The sequence below is a fragment of the Sciurus carolinensis genome, chromosome 2, assembly GCF_902686445.1.
Source record: "Sciurus carolinensis chromosome 2, mSciCar1.2, whole genome shotgun sequence".
Taxonomy (NCBI): domain Eukaryota; kingdom Metazoa; phylum Chordata; class Mammalia; order Rodentia; family Sciuridae; genus Sciurus; species Sciurus carolinensis.
Genome location: NC_062214.1, coordinates 149,394,111 through 149,410,468, shown reverse-complemented (window position 1 = coordinate 149,410,468; position 16,358 = coordinate 149,394,111).

Below are 16,358 nucleotides of genomic sequence, written 5' to 3'. Positions count from 1 at the left end.
GAGGAAGGGAAGGAAAAGGAAATGCATAGAGAATAAAATCAACCAAATTATACTATATTCATGTATGAATATATTGCTGTGAATCTTATGTTGGATAGCCCATTCTGCCCAAGCTGTAGGATTGATTGTATACAGCCAAGAACTCCGAGAGTTCTGGTTTTTTCCTCCTTTGAGGCCCATTTAACATCAGTAGTCTTCATCTCTGTCACTAAATTGAAACAATAATCTCAAATGCAGATTATGCCATTTCTAGAATATCAAGAAGTCTTTTGGATGTTATGTTTCCTTCTTAGCAGTGGGATATATACTTGTAATAATTTGCCTTTTAGTTTGGAAGAGATGTCCTAGCGTGCCCCACACCAACCAACAGATTTCTGAAAGCTTCCTGTTAGAGATATCTCATTATCTACTGTCTTTTTGTTTGTTTGTTTGGGTACCAGCGATTGGACCTGGAGCACTTAATCAATGCCCTTTCATTTTTTCTTTTTCTTTTCTTTCTTTCTTTCTTTTTTTTTTTTTTTTTTTTTATTTGAGACAGGCTGTCACTGAATTGCGTAGGGTCTCACCTAGTTGCTGAAGCTGGCTTTCAACTTGTGATCCTCCTGCCTCAACCTCCTGAGTTATTAGGATTACTAGCATGTGTCACCATGACTCACGCATATCTCTTATCTTCTTGAACATCTGTATATTACAAGCATTCTAATGTACTGGTCAACCCTGTTCTTCTCATCTGAATAGCAAGATGGTATTGACATGGAAGACTAATGTGATGTTTTGTAATTAGTATTGTCTCCATCCATTTGGGAAATATGATGGAAGAGTTAATCCTGGGACAGACTATTTTCTATCCCATGTGAATGTACAATGCTTCTGGTCTGATTCTCTTTCCATTTATAAATGAAAAAAAAAAATTTCCAGGTAAATGACCACATTAACATTATGTACCTGGACTATGTTATCTGCTAGGCAAAGTCATAACATCTGATATGACAACTGTAGTTGGGGTTACAACTTGGTGGGATTTTTGGTTGTTCACTCTTGTATTCAAGGATTCATCTTGTTTTTGTATAAGACAGTTGATAAATTAACTCAGAAATGACAGGGATCACCACACACCCATCTTTTCCAATTTGAGGGTGTTCCCATGAGGGATTATTTTTAGCACATTAGCTTGACTGGGGAGGGAGATGTCAATGCTCCTAACTGAGTTTCTCCACTGTGATAGATCTTACCACATACTGAGGTCAGGGGTTGTGATGTGAGGGTTCTGCTGAGTGCAACATTAGTCCATTTTGAAGACCAGGAGGTAGTCTATGGACTCAGAAGACCACTGTGTGTTGGATCTTAGTTGAGATTTCATTTATTAATGTTTCCCTTATCACTTCACTATAAAAGGTTCAGGGGAAAGGACACAAGTTATGCCTTGGTTTGGTAGGTGTCTGTCACTTCAGACCTGGGATTCAACAGTCTGAGTACAATCCTTTCTCAGTACACTACTGATTGAGTAAACTGCTATATGAACTTGAGGGGAACAGTTACTGTCTGACCTTACATGGTAGTTCAGTGGTCCTCCTTTGAAATAGTTTTTCCTTCAGTCATTGGAGTGTGGGTCAGAGAAAAGACTCTGACTAAGAAATTAGATGAGGGATTATAACTTTTTATTCAAGTGACTGTCCTCAGCTTCCTTAATGCCTTTTGAAATTTATAAATTAAGCAAATCTTTGACTGTTATTTATCTTGCCTTTAGGAATACCATATTCTATTAAAAGTAAAAATGATGGTTTAGATGTGGTTTTATAGTATATTTTTTATGATATATATTTTATTCTTTATGTTGATTACATAAAATATGATAGAATAGTATATATTGTTATTAAGTAGCATACATATACTGGGAATTTTGTATTCTGTTTGGATATATGTATCTTAAATTGGTCATTTACAGATATATTTGCATTCATTTTTGCCATTATATTTTGTCTACTTAAATGTCTAGCCCATTTGTTTTATTAATTCTTTTCTCCCATTTTTCGTGTTGCTTATTTTTTTTCCTATTTTTTAATTTTTTGGGGTCTTGGTGTATATTTTGAAAAAGATTAACTTTTTAGGGGGCTGGGACTATAGCTCAGTTGGTAGAGTGCTTGCCTTGCAAGTAAAAGGCCCTGAGTTCTATTCCCAGCACCGCGCAAAAAAAAAAAAAAAGATTAACTTTTTAGAAAATTTCTTTACATTTTAAAATGTTTTCTCTTCAAATAAACATTGAATTTCTCAACAAACTTCTAGAGAATTTAATTAGACTTTCATTGAATATATAGATTGAATTGAAAGGAATAGCATTTAAAAAAGTTTTTATGGTTAGAGTTTTAGTGAATAGTATTACTTTTCTAGTACTCTAAAAATTTCTTATTAATGATTATTAAGAAAACTTGAATTTTGGAGGCATATACATTCACCTTTCTGAACTCTTTAGGTTCTAATAATTTTATATTGTATTTTCCTGATTTTCTACACAATTTTAGTATCATGTCTTGTCTCTTTCTACACTGGTATTTATAGCTCCTTGTCCCCCTTATCTCATTTCATTTGATAGAAATGCCAATATTATATTACCTCTTATTTAATTGCATGGAAATTATTTCATTTCTGCCTTAAACAGTACTATTTCTAGCATTTCACCAATAATAATGTTTCATATTTCCAGAACATTTTCTTAATTAATAAATGAGATTTTCCTCAGTTTAAACTATGCTGAGGATTTTTATGAATTTTGAATGTAGAATTTTATCAAATTATTTTAGACTGAGAATCCATTTTTACTCAATTTCTTTAATCTGTTAACATGCTGAGATAAATGAATATTTTTCTAAAATGAACCATCCTTATATTTCTGAAACAAGCTGTGGTTGGTAAGGGTTAGTCTTTAAACATACTTTTAAATTTTTAAATATTTAAGAACTGCAGATTTTCACATATGTGTAGGTAGAATTTATCTCACAGTACATTTTTTTAAAAATTCATTATTGCTGAGTTTTGGTATGAGCATTATCCTCCCCTCATAAATGATTTAAGATCTTATCTATCATTTTCTACGTTCTGGACAACTTATAAAGTATAGATATTATTTGCTCTTGATAGTCCTGTTGCTCTCAGAAATCAGTTTAGATCCAATAAATTTTTTTAGATTAATTCTTATTTTAAAATATTTCTCTAAGTTAATTGCTTTTTCTGTTTGGGTTGCTCTTATGTCTTGTTATGTGTACCTTTTTTTACTCTGTTGTCCACAATATTTTCATAATAATTATTAATCACAAAGTAACCCCGAGTGTCATATTAGTGTTTTTTTAAATCATGATATAAAATGACTTCAGTTAGTGATTCTGTTGGAAATCTATACAGCTAGGGTCTGTCAAAACTGAAAGCCAAATTACCATTGTTTCAAGAATTCACTTGTTCAGTTCAGGTAGGTCTAATTTTTATTATGTGGGACACTGACTGCAAATAAGAATCACTGGGTGGCTTCCATTACTGACTCTACTGAGGTCAGGCCAGCCAATTTCTATAGGTGTATTGCTTCATAGATATGATTAGATATATTTTAGAAATCATTTCAGTCTAAAGCTACAGAGACTATACTTCTAACCTCAAATGTTACTTCAAAGTATATATAATTTTTATTTTAATGTGAGAAGGTGTTTTTCAATGGAAGAAAAACCTTTTGAATAATGGTTCCTGAAAATAGAGAAATCCATTGAAGAATGTATCAGTTAGATTTTATAGACTGAGTTGGAAAACAATATTTTTCACTGCTAACTCATCCAAATTATTTGATTTTCAAAATATTTTATCAAAACCTTAATAAATATATGTGAATAGGAGATATATTTATTCTTTGATGGACATTCTTAATTATTAAATAGATTATTTACAATGTCATAGATTTGCTCAAAAAATTAGTGGTAATTTGGTATTTTTCTCCCAAATTAGTAAGAAATTAGAGCCATAATATGCTGAACTACTTTTATTTATTCATTCTTCATTTAATTATTTTTACTTAATATTTTCATTGTTTCGTCTGTTCATCATGACTGAAGTGATGTATATTCTAACTTATATGGCAAATATGTGTAAAATATTAGCTTTCAGTAATGTTGTGCCAACATGGGAATTTATGTCACTTTTGCTCAAGAAAATATTATTATATAATAGAAAAAAATTTGCATGTTTTGCTAGTTAAATTCATTATGAACTAAAAACTGCAATATAATATTATTAAATATTTATAAGAAAGCCATAATGAGAACAAAACAAAAATATATTTTTGTTCTACCCTGGAGGAATTTATTAACCTTTCATGGAAAGTATTTATACATGCATAACTCATAGAACCTTGCATATCTATAGTAACAGTCCATAAGATTGTTAATTTTAAGACATTTTTTAAAAATGTCTAAAAACTATAAGGCCACTTTCAAGAAAATTGTGTTGTGAAATACACATTTCATGTTTATTTTCTATTCATACTTGTCAATTTCATGTTTTCTTTATTGTAGACTTCCTCTGATTCTAATTTGTGTGAGAAAGTTAATTTAATGGCTTACCAGAATTTCAGAATGCATATCTCCCTGTAAGCATGAAATTGACATGCATTCGGAAAACTCTGTAAGTTAGATCTTGACGATCTAAGAGTTTATTTACTTATTTGTCTTCAGTGTAGACATATATTCCTTTTCTCCATTTCAGGGACATATAGGGCAATGAATATAGTGACTGGCCCCTTGGTACTCTTAGTGTTAATGTAATGAGCTTAGTTAAAAAACAATAGTTCAAAAGACTTTGAAAATATACTTTATCTATGATGCTGGAAAGCAAAAGGTACATAAGTGTAAATAAATATTTATATTTATATATATTTTATTTAATTGTATATCTTTTATTTAATTGTATAAAAGATATACATATATGTTTAATTTATTCACATATTTGAATAAATTACCTAATTGACTGATAGAAAAACAATAAATCCATCTGGAAGGAAAAAAAAAGTTCATGAAAGAAAGGAAAGGCCTTAATATAAGTATTGGATTGGGTTTTATTACAGAGAAATTTAATTTTCTTTAAATTGGGAATATATTTTAAACATATGCATATTATCAGGAAAAATATACAACAAAGAGTTGTATCCCTGTGGATTTTATAACTACAAATATTCATCCTCTCCTCTTCTTGTATAGCAGAGATGTAGATAACATTACTGGGATGGTTAACTTTAATTATAAACTTAATTTCCTGATAGATGATAAAACATTTTTTGGTTTGTCTATGAGTTTGTTTCCGAAGAGATTAACATTTGAATCATGAGATGGCATAAAGAAGATCAAACCTCAAATGTGTGTGGACATCATCTAATCCACTAGGGACCTGAATAGAACAAAAAGGCAGAGAGCAAGGGCTAATCTTTTTCTCCATCCACTCCTCCACTGCCTTAAGACTTGATCTGGAGCTTACACCATCATTTATCTGCCCTTGCTTCAGGCCTTTGTACTCAGACTGAACTATAAGGGTTGGATCTGCTTGATCCCTAGCTTACAGACAGCAAATCATGGGATTTCTTAGCCTCCATCATCATGTGAGCCAATTCATTTAATGAGTCTCTCAGTGTATATGCATGTGTAACAGCACACTGATTCTTTGGAGAACACTAATATACTGCATAATGAGCTTTTATCCTGTCAATTTTGTGAAGCCATCTTAACCTAGGATAGTAAAGTAATGTATGGACAGTGCAGGCTAATTTATAGAACCTGAAGTTATTATTTTTATACCTGTAAGAAGATAAGATTGCTACATTTCTCCAAAACAATAGATGCACATGAGCCTGAAGAATCTAGAAATGAACTATCTACCCTTACCTCTTCTAACTAGGTGTATTAGTTTCCTATTATTGCTCAAACAAACCTTTCTCTTCCACCTTTGAAAAATCCTTGTGATGACACTGGGCTACCTGAATGATCCTTGATAATCTACAGTTTGGATGTGGATTGAATCCTGAAGACCTGTGCATTAAAGGCTTGTTCCCCAGGGTGGTGTTAATGGGAGGTAGTGGTACCTTCAGGAGATGGGGCCTAGTGGGAGGTCCTTACATCATTGAGGGTGTGGCTTCAAAGGACATCATAGGACCCCAGTCTCTTCCTCTTTCCCTTCTGCTTTATGGTTATGAAGTGAATGCTTTAGATTCATCACACACTACACACTCTTGCCATGTTGTACTTCCTCACCATTGACTCAAAACAATTGGGTCCAGTGATCATGGATTGAAATTCCAAATGTAGGAGCCAAAATGAACCTTTTCTAAGTTAAATGTATTGGGTAGTTCATTATAGTAACACAAAGTTGGCTAATACATCTTATCTTAAAGTCTTATGATTAGCAGCATTAATTTCATTGTCAACCTTAATTCTCCCTTGTCATGTAACTTAACATGCACAGGGTTTAATTAGGATATACACATTTTTAGAGGGAATCTAATATTCTACATTCCATGCCTTTTATATGTTTTTATAATTTGTATTATAAATATTCACTCAAATTAATTGTATAAATTAATGGCTTCATTGTTGCTATGGTTTGGATGTGAGGTGTCCCCCCAAAAGCTCATGTGTGAGACAATGCATGATGACTTAGATTTTAAATGATCGGATTATGAGAGCCTTAGCCCAATTGGTGAATTTTTCCCTGATGGGATTAACTGAGTGGCAACTAAAGCAGGTAGGGTATAGCTGAGGGAGGTGGGCATTTGGGGCATACTTTTGGGGTATATATTTTGTATCTGGCAAGTGGAACATCTACTTCCTGATAATCATGTGGGCTGCTTCCCTCCACCACACTCTTCTACCATGTTGTTCTGCTTTATCTGGATCCCTGAGGAATGCAGTCTGCTGTCTATGGACTGAAACCTCTGAAACTGTGAGCCCCTAGTAAACTTTTCTTCCTCTAAAGTTGTTCTTGTCAGGTCTTTCAATCACAGTAGCAAAAAAGTTGACAAAAACAATTGTGATATTTCCATACATGCATAAATCAGGACATACAACTTGTCTTTCTTTATCTGGTTTACTTTGCTTAACAGAATAATATCTAGTTCCATCTATTTTCCTGCAAATGATATTATTTCATTCTTCTTTGTGGCCTAATATTATTTCATTGTGTATATTTGTTTTTATTGATTCATCTGTTGATGAGCAACTGGTTGATTCAATAAGTTGGCTATTACAAATAGTGCCACAATATAGACAAGTATGAAAATATTTCTTTTGTTTGCTAATTTTGTTTCTTTGGGGTAATACGCCTAGGAGTGGATAGCTGGGTGATATGGTAGTTCTAATTTTAGTTTTTTGAGGAAGTTTCATAATGTTTTTTATAGTGGGTCAATAGTTTGCATTCGCACCAAAAGTAAATAAGGGTTCCTTTTTACAACTTCTCACCAGCATTCATTATTTATTTATTTATTTTTGATAATAACTATTCTAACTATAGCAAGGTGGAATCTTAAAGTTGTTTTGATTTGCAATTCCCTGGTGGCTAAGATGCTGAGCATTTTTTCAAATATTTATTGACCATTTATATTTCTTTTGAGAAGTGTCTGTTCAGAGTATTTGTCCATTTTGATTGGATTACTTGCTCTTTCAATTTTTTTGAGTTCTTTATACATTATGGATATTAAATGTGTTAGATGATTAGCTAGCAAAAATTTTTACCCAGTTCCATAGGATGTTTTTGGATGCCTGTTATTATGTTACTAACAACTGAAGAGGCAACCATGAGAGTATTGAGTCAGTTTCTGTTCCTGCAGCTATAACAAAATACCTTCACGTGGGTAATTTAAAAACAACAGAAATTGATTTCCCACATTTTTTGAGGCTATGAAGTCCAAGATCAAGGCAGCAGTGGTTTTACTGTCTATTCCTTATAAATGGTGCCTTCTCTGGGTTCTCACATGGTGGGAAGGACAAAGAAGCTCCTGCTAGCCTTTTTATAAAGGCAATGATTCCATTTTTAAGAGTGCTCATGACTAGTCACCTCCTAAAGTTTCAATCTCTTAATATTGTCACAAATTCCGACATTAATTTTATGACAATACCAATATTCTGACCACAGCAAATTGATGTAAGAAAAGCAAAGGAATATATTATAAGGAATATTTAACCAGCGATCATATGGTACAAATTCAAATTCTGTTCTTTAATGTATGCATTCTAGAAGGTCACACTGATGAGGTTAAGTTTCCAAATGTGAATTAGATAATCTCTAGATTCCCTGTAGGCCCTATAATAAGAATTGATGTTTAAGGGAAAGAAGGAATGTCAAGTCAAACAAAGGGTTTATACAGTTGGAAGATTAAGTAGAGAGATCTTGCAGTTTTATCTAATACAAGACTGAAAAAAGGAGTATAGCTAAATTTTAACCTTCAGAATCAAATAAAGAATGAAAACAATCCTAAATCACATGGTTGTATCATTTTCAAGACATAAACTAAAAACTAGATAAGTAATAATTCATGATCCCAGAGTCCACAGTTTCTTTCTGCATGAAACAATGTTGGCAGATCATACACATACCCTTAGGAGACCTTGTTATCAATGACAGAGAAGAGCTTTGCACATCATGTGCCAAAAGAAGCAAAGAACCAACTTTCATGGAAATGTTTCCAGTTGGGTTCACAGAGGAGACTAAAGCCTAGGCATTGGACAAGTTATGAGATAGCTGGGAAATTAGACATTTTGAAGAAGTAAATGATCATTCAAAGGTTGAGGGAGAGACTTGGGTTTATGCTATCCTTTAGGCATCCCCAAAAGGCTCATGTGTGAGACAATGCAATATAATGCAAGGTTTATAGGTCAAAGGATCAGGTTATGAGAGCCTCAACCCAATCAGTGAATTAATCCCTTGATGGGATTAACTGAGTGGTAACTGTAGGCAAGTAGTATGTGGCTGGAGGAGGTGGGCCCCCGGAGCATGTCTTTGGGGTTTATAATTTGTGCTTGTTGAGCAGCGCTCTCTCTCTCTGTTTCTTGGTGGCCATGTCCTGGATTGCCTTCCTCCACCACACTCTTTTGCCATGATGTTCTGTCTCACCTGGGGTCCAGAAAAATGGAGTCAAACTCTGTGGATGAAGACATCTGAAATGTTGAACCCCAAATAAATTTTTCTCCTCTAATGTTCTTTTCAAGTCATTTGGTCATTGCTGTGAGAAAACTGACTGAAACAGGTTCTCATGGAATTACTAATCTGGACTTCATGAATATACATTAAATTTCTCATTACAACTGAATGTAAGATTAACCTCGATATATCAATATAAGAATATTTTTTGCTATGTTTCAGATATTTCTGAGCATTCTTGGATTAAGGAATGAACCACCAGTACATATTATATAAGCCCATTACCCTTAGAAATTAATAAAAATAGCACATACAAGCACATTAAGGATATTCATTAAAGTAATATTTATGATCTTTGGGCTACATAATTAACACCTGCTTGTAACTGAAGATTTATTAGCCTTCTAGTATAAGAATTTTGTGGCTAAATTTATTCTAAGAATATTATGAACTTAATAATTAAGTTAAAAACTTTGTGTCAAGAACATTTTATAAATAAGGGATTTTTTGTTGTTTTTTAATGAGTTTTTCACAGCAGAGATTAGGGGTGTCTTTTCTCTATGAGTGACAGGGATTAGCAAAACCAGACACATTCATAGTAATAAGCTGTTTGGAAAGCAAAGGAAATAGAGTTGGAGATTTATACTTGACATCCTTGTGCATCCTGCAATGGCTCCATGTTCATTAACATGAGCTGGAACCAGGGGTTCTGGATATTGCTTAAGGCTTAATTCTGAAGATCTATAGGGTCTAAAGTCATGGTCTCAAGCAAACCCTGTAAACAAAACCGTGTAACAATAGCTGGAGCTGTAAAATATTCCACTATGTTTTCTAGTGTCCAGAGGGTACGATAATGCTGAAGAAAAAAGGGAAGATTCATATCTATTTCTTCCACCCTTCAACAGTAGTTTACAAATAAATTAAGTTATTTTTCAGCACTTCTACCAAATTGCATCATACATCCTAAAGGAAATGCACACAGCATAAAAGATAAAATAATACTTGTAGGTATGAGAACAGACTAATAAAACACCATCCTGAATTTCTTGACAAGGAAACCACCTAAGGCTAGAAATAGTTGAGTATGATAGAAAAATGAAAAACTAAGAATACTCCAATGGCTCCCTTGTAGGGCTATTTTATGGCATGATTAATGGACTGAGGACTGGGTAAGCCCTACTGAATGTACAGTCAGTCACTGCAACGGTAAGTTACAAGGATACACTCAGTGGTGATCATTCAAGATTGTGTTATATATTTATTTAAAAAGAAAATACATATCTAAGTCAATTTTCAAATAACTCATTTTAATTGCATTCTCAAATGCATAGAATTTATGAATCATAAACTTGGAGAGTCACAAAGACATTCATCTGCTAGCATGCTGCATTAATGGTTCTAACATTAATATATACAATTTAATTGGCAAGGACTGTAGACTGATGTTCTACTATTTGTCACGTAAGTAAATAGAATCATATGTTAAGTTTTCCATTCAACAGATATTTAGCCAAATATTTTAGATAATAGGTTAGAATGTAGTTTAGAGAAAACATGGTTTAGAGAAACCACAGATTTGATTTCTTATGGATCATTCCTTTAACTTGGTTTTCTAAAAATTGTATTTAAAGGACATTGTTGGTGTTATACTTTGGATCTTGAATGTTACCCTTGTGCTCATGTATTGAAGGTTTAGTTCCCAATGCAGGAGTATTTAGAGATTGGGATTTGGGGGAGTGATTGAATCACAAAGGCTCTGAACTTATCAGTCAATCAATTCATTGATGGATTCATAGCTCAGTGGACAATTGAGTAGTGATAGGAACTGTAGGATATGGGACTTTTTGAAGAGAGTGGGCTCTTGGGAATGTGTCCTTGGGGATTGTACTTAGTCCTTATATCTAATCCATCTCCTCTCTCTTCTTTCTGTTCACCATGAGGTGAGCAGCTTTGCTCACTGCCATGATGTTCTGTCTCACCACAGGATCAGAAGCAATGGAGCCAGCTGACTGTGGACTGAAACCTCTGAAACTGAGCCCAAATAAGTCTTTCCTCCTTCACATTGTTTTTCTCACAGATTTTATCACAACAAGAGAGAGATGACTAACACAGCTGTTATTCATCACCATTGAACACAAAGTTCAAAGCCATTTTGACTAAAAGTGCACCTACCATATATATGTGAGAAGTGAAAGCATACTATTATTATTTGTTTTCCTTTAAAGGGAGACAAAGACAAAACTATGAGAAAATTGCCAATAACCTGCAAACAAAATAGAGATTGCCATATCAATTAGTCACAAAGAGCTATGTTATGATACACCATGTCTTCTGAACCAAATGCAGCTTACTTCTGCAGTGTGATTTTCTACACACAGGTGGTAGGACTGCATAGAAAGGGATAGGAATGCTAAAATACCAACTGTTGCTTCTCTTCTAAAAGTAAAAGACACTAAAAAGATCTTGATAAAGAGTCAACAAGGAATGAATAGCTGCCTGGTTGCTCTTAGGAGGGTAAAGACTGTTCTGAGACATTGAGTACAAAAACAAAAGCTGGAATAAGAAGTGCATGGCCATCTGTTAGGCTGTCATAGTGTGACATGATTCAATAAAGCTTTTCACTTGAAATTAAATAAAAATCATTGGCCCTATTTAGTATTGTTAGCATATTACATGCACGTGCACGCATGCACACACACACACACACACACACACTCACAAGTTAAATATCAAACATACTCTACTGCTTTATCCAGGCAGTGAAGAATACAGAAAATTTCTCTTCCCTTCCTGAATTGATAATAGGAATTTGAGAAGACTACAAGTAGAATAGGTGGAATGGTCAGGAATTCATGTATGTATCCTTGATTTATTCCTATTGCTTGTCTAATTGTCATGAGATTCACCTGTATTCTATAGATCCTTTCCTTCTGTAAACTTCATGATGGTAATAAGCACATAGATTCTAATAAGTACATAGATGAACTAACGCATATCTTCAAAATTATGTTCACAAATATACAGTTGCTAATTTCAACAAATATTTATTGGAATCTGCTTTGCATTAGACACTCTTCTGAGATCTGTGAATATGACATGTCTCATATTTTTTTGTGATGTGATCACAAAGTCCCTGGGCTTGCTATTTGCAATAGGTGCAGTGCATAATATGATTTCCCAAGATAAGCATATCAAAATCATTTCTCATATTGCACCCTGGAAAGAATGGATTTCTGTGATATATATAAACATGGGGAAGCATTTCCCTTAAACATAAAAACAGATTCATCATCAGGAAAATATTATTGCCTTAAAGTTCAACCTTACTAGTAAAGAGTGAAATAGAAATTGAAGGACTAATTGAATAATACTTTATATAATTTTGTAAAAATTAGAAAGTTTAAGAGTACCATGTCCTATCCAAAAAATGAGGAAAATATCACTCTTCATGTATTACCAATGGAACATTGGATGTGAAGCCTGTTAGTCCTTGATGAATTTAAAAATAATCAGACTCCATGAAACTGCCAGTACACTCCTGGGTTATACTCCAGACAGGGTTGCTAGATTTCCAAATGAAATATGGGACACTCAATTAAATTTGAACTTCAGAGAAACAAGAAATAATGTTTAAGTGTAAGAATTCCCCTTGCAATATTTGGGACATATGTTTGTGTTTTAAGTATTTTATTTTTTAATCCAAAACTCAAATATAGTTTTTTTCACTTGACAAATGCAATCTTAGCAAAACTGTCACCAGGTTGCAAAGAATGTAAAAGAATATTTGCTGAGGCATTCTTGTGGCAATCAAACATTGAAGCAAACTAGATACTCATCATTAAGGAAATTTAAAGAATAATAGTTCATTTGTTGTCAACCTTTCTTTGCTTGGTTTATATTTTTCTGTTTTTAAGGAATAGCTTAAAGTTTAAAATAATTCTTTTTAATATTCACCTAATCTAGACAGAATCTGTCTTTCAATGAGTTTACCCTTTAAATATTTTATTTTTATCCCTAATTTCTATATATTTATTACTTATCTTCATTTTTTCTTTTTGTTTTGATAGAGTTATTATGCACTCTATTCTTCCCTTGTTCATTTAGCAGTTATTTTTAAATTTTTATTTGTATCCTGTTAGTATCATGCTTTCTCCTTCTTTCTTAGTCACTTACATGTAACCCTTGTTTTATTAGTGGACAAAATGCCATTTTCCCAAGACACATTATGTCTTTCTCTCAACACAATAGTTCCTCCCTATTCATTTCTTCTACACACTTCATCACAATAGGATGCTGTTACAACTCCTACCCTGCTCTTTCACCCTGATATCCCAGACAACTGAAGCAGTATAACAGTATGGTTTACTAATTATTATTTTCTATGTTTCTATATGTCCAACTCAATGCAGTTTTCTATTTATGCAATGCACTTTTTAATTTCCACAATTTCCTTTGGTTCTTTTGTGCATGTTTTCTTTTTCTCGGCTGATATTTTCTATTTGTTCCTTCCATAAGCATATTGACCTTAATTACCTTGACCATGGTTATAGTAGGTACTTTACAATCCTTCTGTGCTACTTGAAACAATTGCTCTTTCTTGTATACACCTCCTTTGATGACATTTTCTTTCTGCCATGGGTCAGATTTGTCTACTTCTTTGTATTTGTAATAATGTTGTTATTTTTAAAATAAGTTCCTTTGAAGAGGGTTCAGTTTATTTCAATCCTTGCTTTGCTTTGTTGTATTAGTCTTGTTTCCCCTAAAGAGGATTTTATCTGTTTCAGTTTCTGTGTACTTCAGAGGGGTGGTATGTCCCAGTGGTCAACCTGAGATTAGGCTGTTCACCCATAGCATTTTATGTGATCCTCCCCCAAGACTCTCACCTTTCTAGTGTTCCCTCCCTAAGTTTCAGTTGCTATGTTCTATTAAATATATTTCCTGGTTTTTCAGGTCATTAAGGCTACAAGTTGTTTGTGTTGAATTTGCATGACCCCTGGAAGCATAATAAAAAATAAAACCTGGAAAGTGAATTTCAGTTGCCTTTGATTTTTAAAGACTGAGTCTAAAAAAGCTGAAGAATGAGTTAATATCTGAGCAAAGTTTCCTTAATGTTCACGTGCTTATTTCCTGGACTTAATGCTGATGGCCCTTGCCTAGGATACTCTTTGTTCCTTGTTTTGTTCTTTTTTATTTTTTCCTTTTTCTCTATCTATAATCTAAATATCAAGTATTCTGTGCAATTGTAGGCAGTTTTGTAAGTCTGTGTATAATTTTCTAGTAAATTGTCAAACTGTCTTCCAAAATGATTGTACCATTTTTCATTATGTGGACAATAAATGAGAATCCTGTTATTCTGTATCTAAATCTGCATTTGGCATTGCCAGATTTTTAGATTATCCCCATTCTCATAGATGTTTTATTGCCCCCATCCTTATCCCTTGCTTTATCATGTGAAATTGGTACATTTAAACAGATATTTTAAAATCCTCTTCCACAGTAGTCTTTCATTTATAGTTGTCAGGATGGCAATCTTTCTGTTTGTTGTATTGCCTTTAGATGATGTACCCCTCACCTGATTGTAATCTGACTCTGAAATCATCTCCCGTAGGTGAGTTTTTTATGGTAACCACTTTGGCCCTGAGTGATGAGAGGATCTCTACAGAGTGGTATTGCATTTCTTGCTGCAGTTCCTCATGCAGTTCTCTAATTCATAATCTGTCTCTCATGATTCCCTCCACACATTTTTTGTTAGCTTTACATTTTGAAGTTCTCCAAAGCACATGAGTACCAGTATTTTGACACCACATTTCCTCTAATGCAAGACTAAGATTTAAAATGTTCCCAGTTAATTATTTTCTACCCAAAATTCTGGGTATAGTTAAAATTTCTTACAACTTCCCAGGTCAGCAATTATACAAGGTCTGTTCTTTGGTTTCCATACTTTCAAGAAAGACAGTCCTTTATATCTCCTGCTTTACAGAAGAGGTCAAGTTTGAGCTACTCAAATGTAGTTCAACCCTTTTTGCGGATAATAGAACTTTAATTACAAAACAAATTCCCAGGACCAGGATGAAGCGATTCTTTTTCAGAGGATCTGCCTGGGCACTCATGAATCTATTTTTATAAAACAAACTAAGTAATTCTGGAGCTTAATCCAACTTAGAAAATATTGTTCCAATATGTACTTTTGCTCCTTTTTTTACTAGAGGTAACCAATGATAAATCCTATTATAGATTCAAAGATATATTAAATGAATCACTCAAATTAAAGAAAAATACATACAGATCACCAAAGAGTAAGGAATCTTTAGTGCTATTTGTTCAATGTTTCCCCTTTTAGTTAATCTACATTTCTTAACCTATTTGAATTATGTGTGATAAATGTTACAAGTGATATAAGCTCTTCACTTGGAAATGTACAGTTGGAGGATTATTTATTAGTATGCAATAACCTGGTAGCTTACCTTTCAAACAACTATCTCAGTTCATAAATATACATAAACAAACCAGTTACCATGTGGAATTCCCTTTCACATTCATAGCCTGCTGTGGATCTGATGTTAAAATAAAAGGGACAAAGTAATTTTTGGAAAATCATTGTAGTTAAATCAAAAGATCCTGCAGTAGGGTATAATATAATGTTTTATTTTGACTTTGTCTTAAAGGATTACATATTCATATTAAGTATTAAGGTTATTGTTTTAGTGAGTTTTTTTTTTTTTTTTTTTTTTTTTTTTTTTTTTTTGTCTCTGTGACCAAAAACCCTGCCAAGAACAGCTTAGAAGAAGAAAAGTATATTTTGGTTCACAGTATCAGAGTTTCAGTTCATGGTTGGCCCACTCTATAGCTCCAAGGTGAAACAGGACATCATGGCAGAAGGGTGTGGTAGAGGAAAGCAGATCAGAACACAGCAACCAGGTTGCAAAGAGAGAGTTCTGCTCACCAGAGACAAAATATAAACCCAAAAGTCACACCCCCAATGACCTGCTTCCTCCAGTCATACTATATCTGCCTATAGTTACCACCCAATGAATCCATTAGTGTATTATTTGCACTGATCAGGTCACATCTTTTATAATCTAATCATTTTCCTTCTGAAGATTCTTATCTTGTCTCACACATGAGCTTTTGTGGGACACTTCATATCTGAACTAAGAGTTTTTCACATATTGTTATCATCAGTCCATAAAAAATATTGTCAA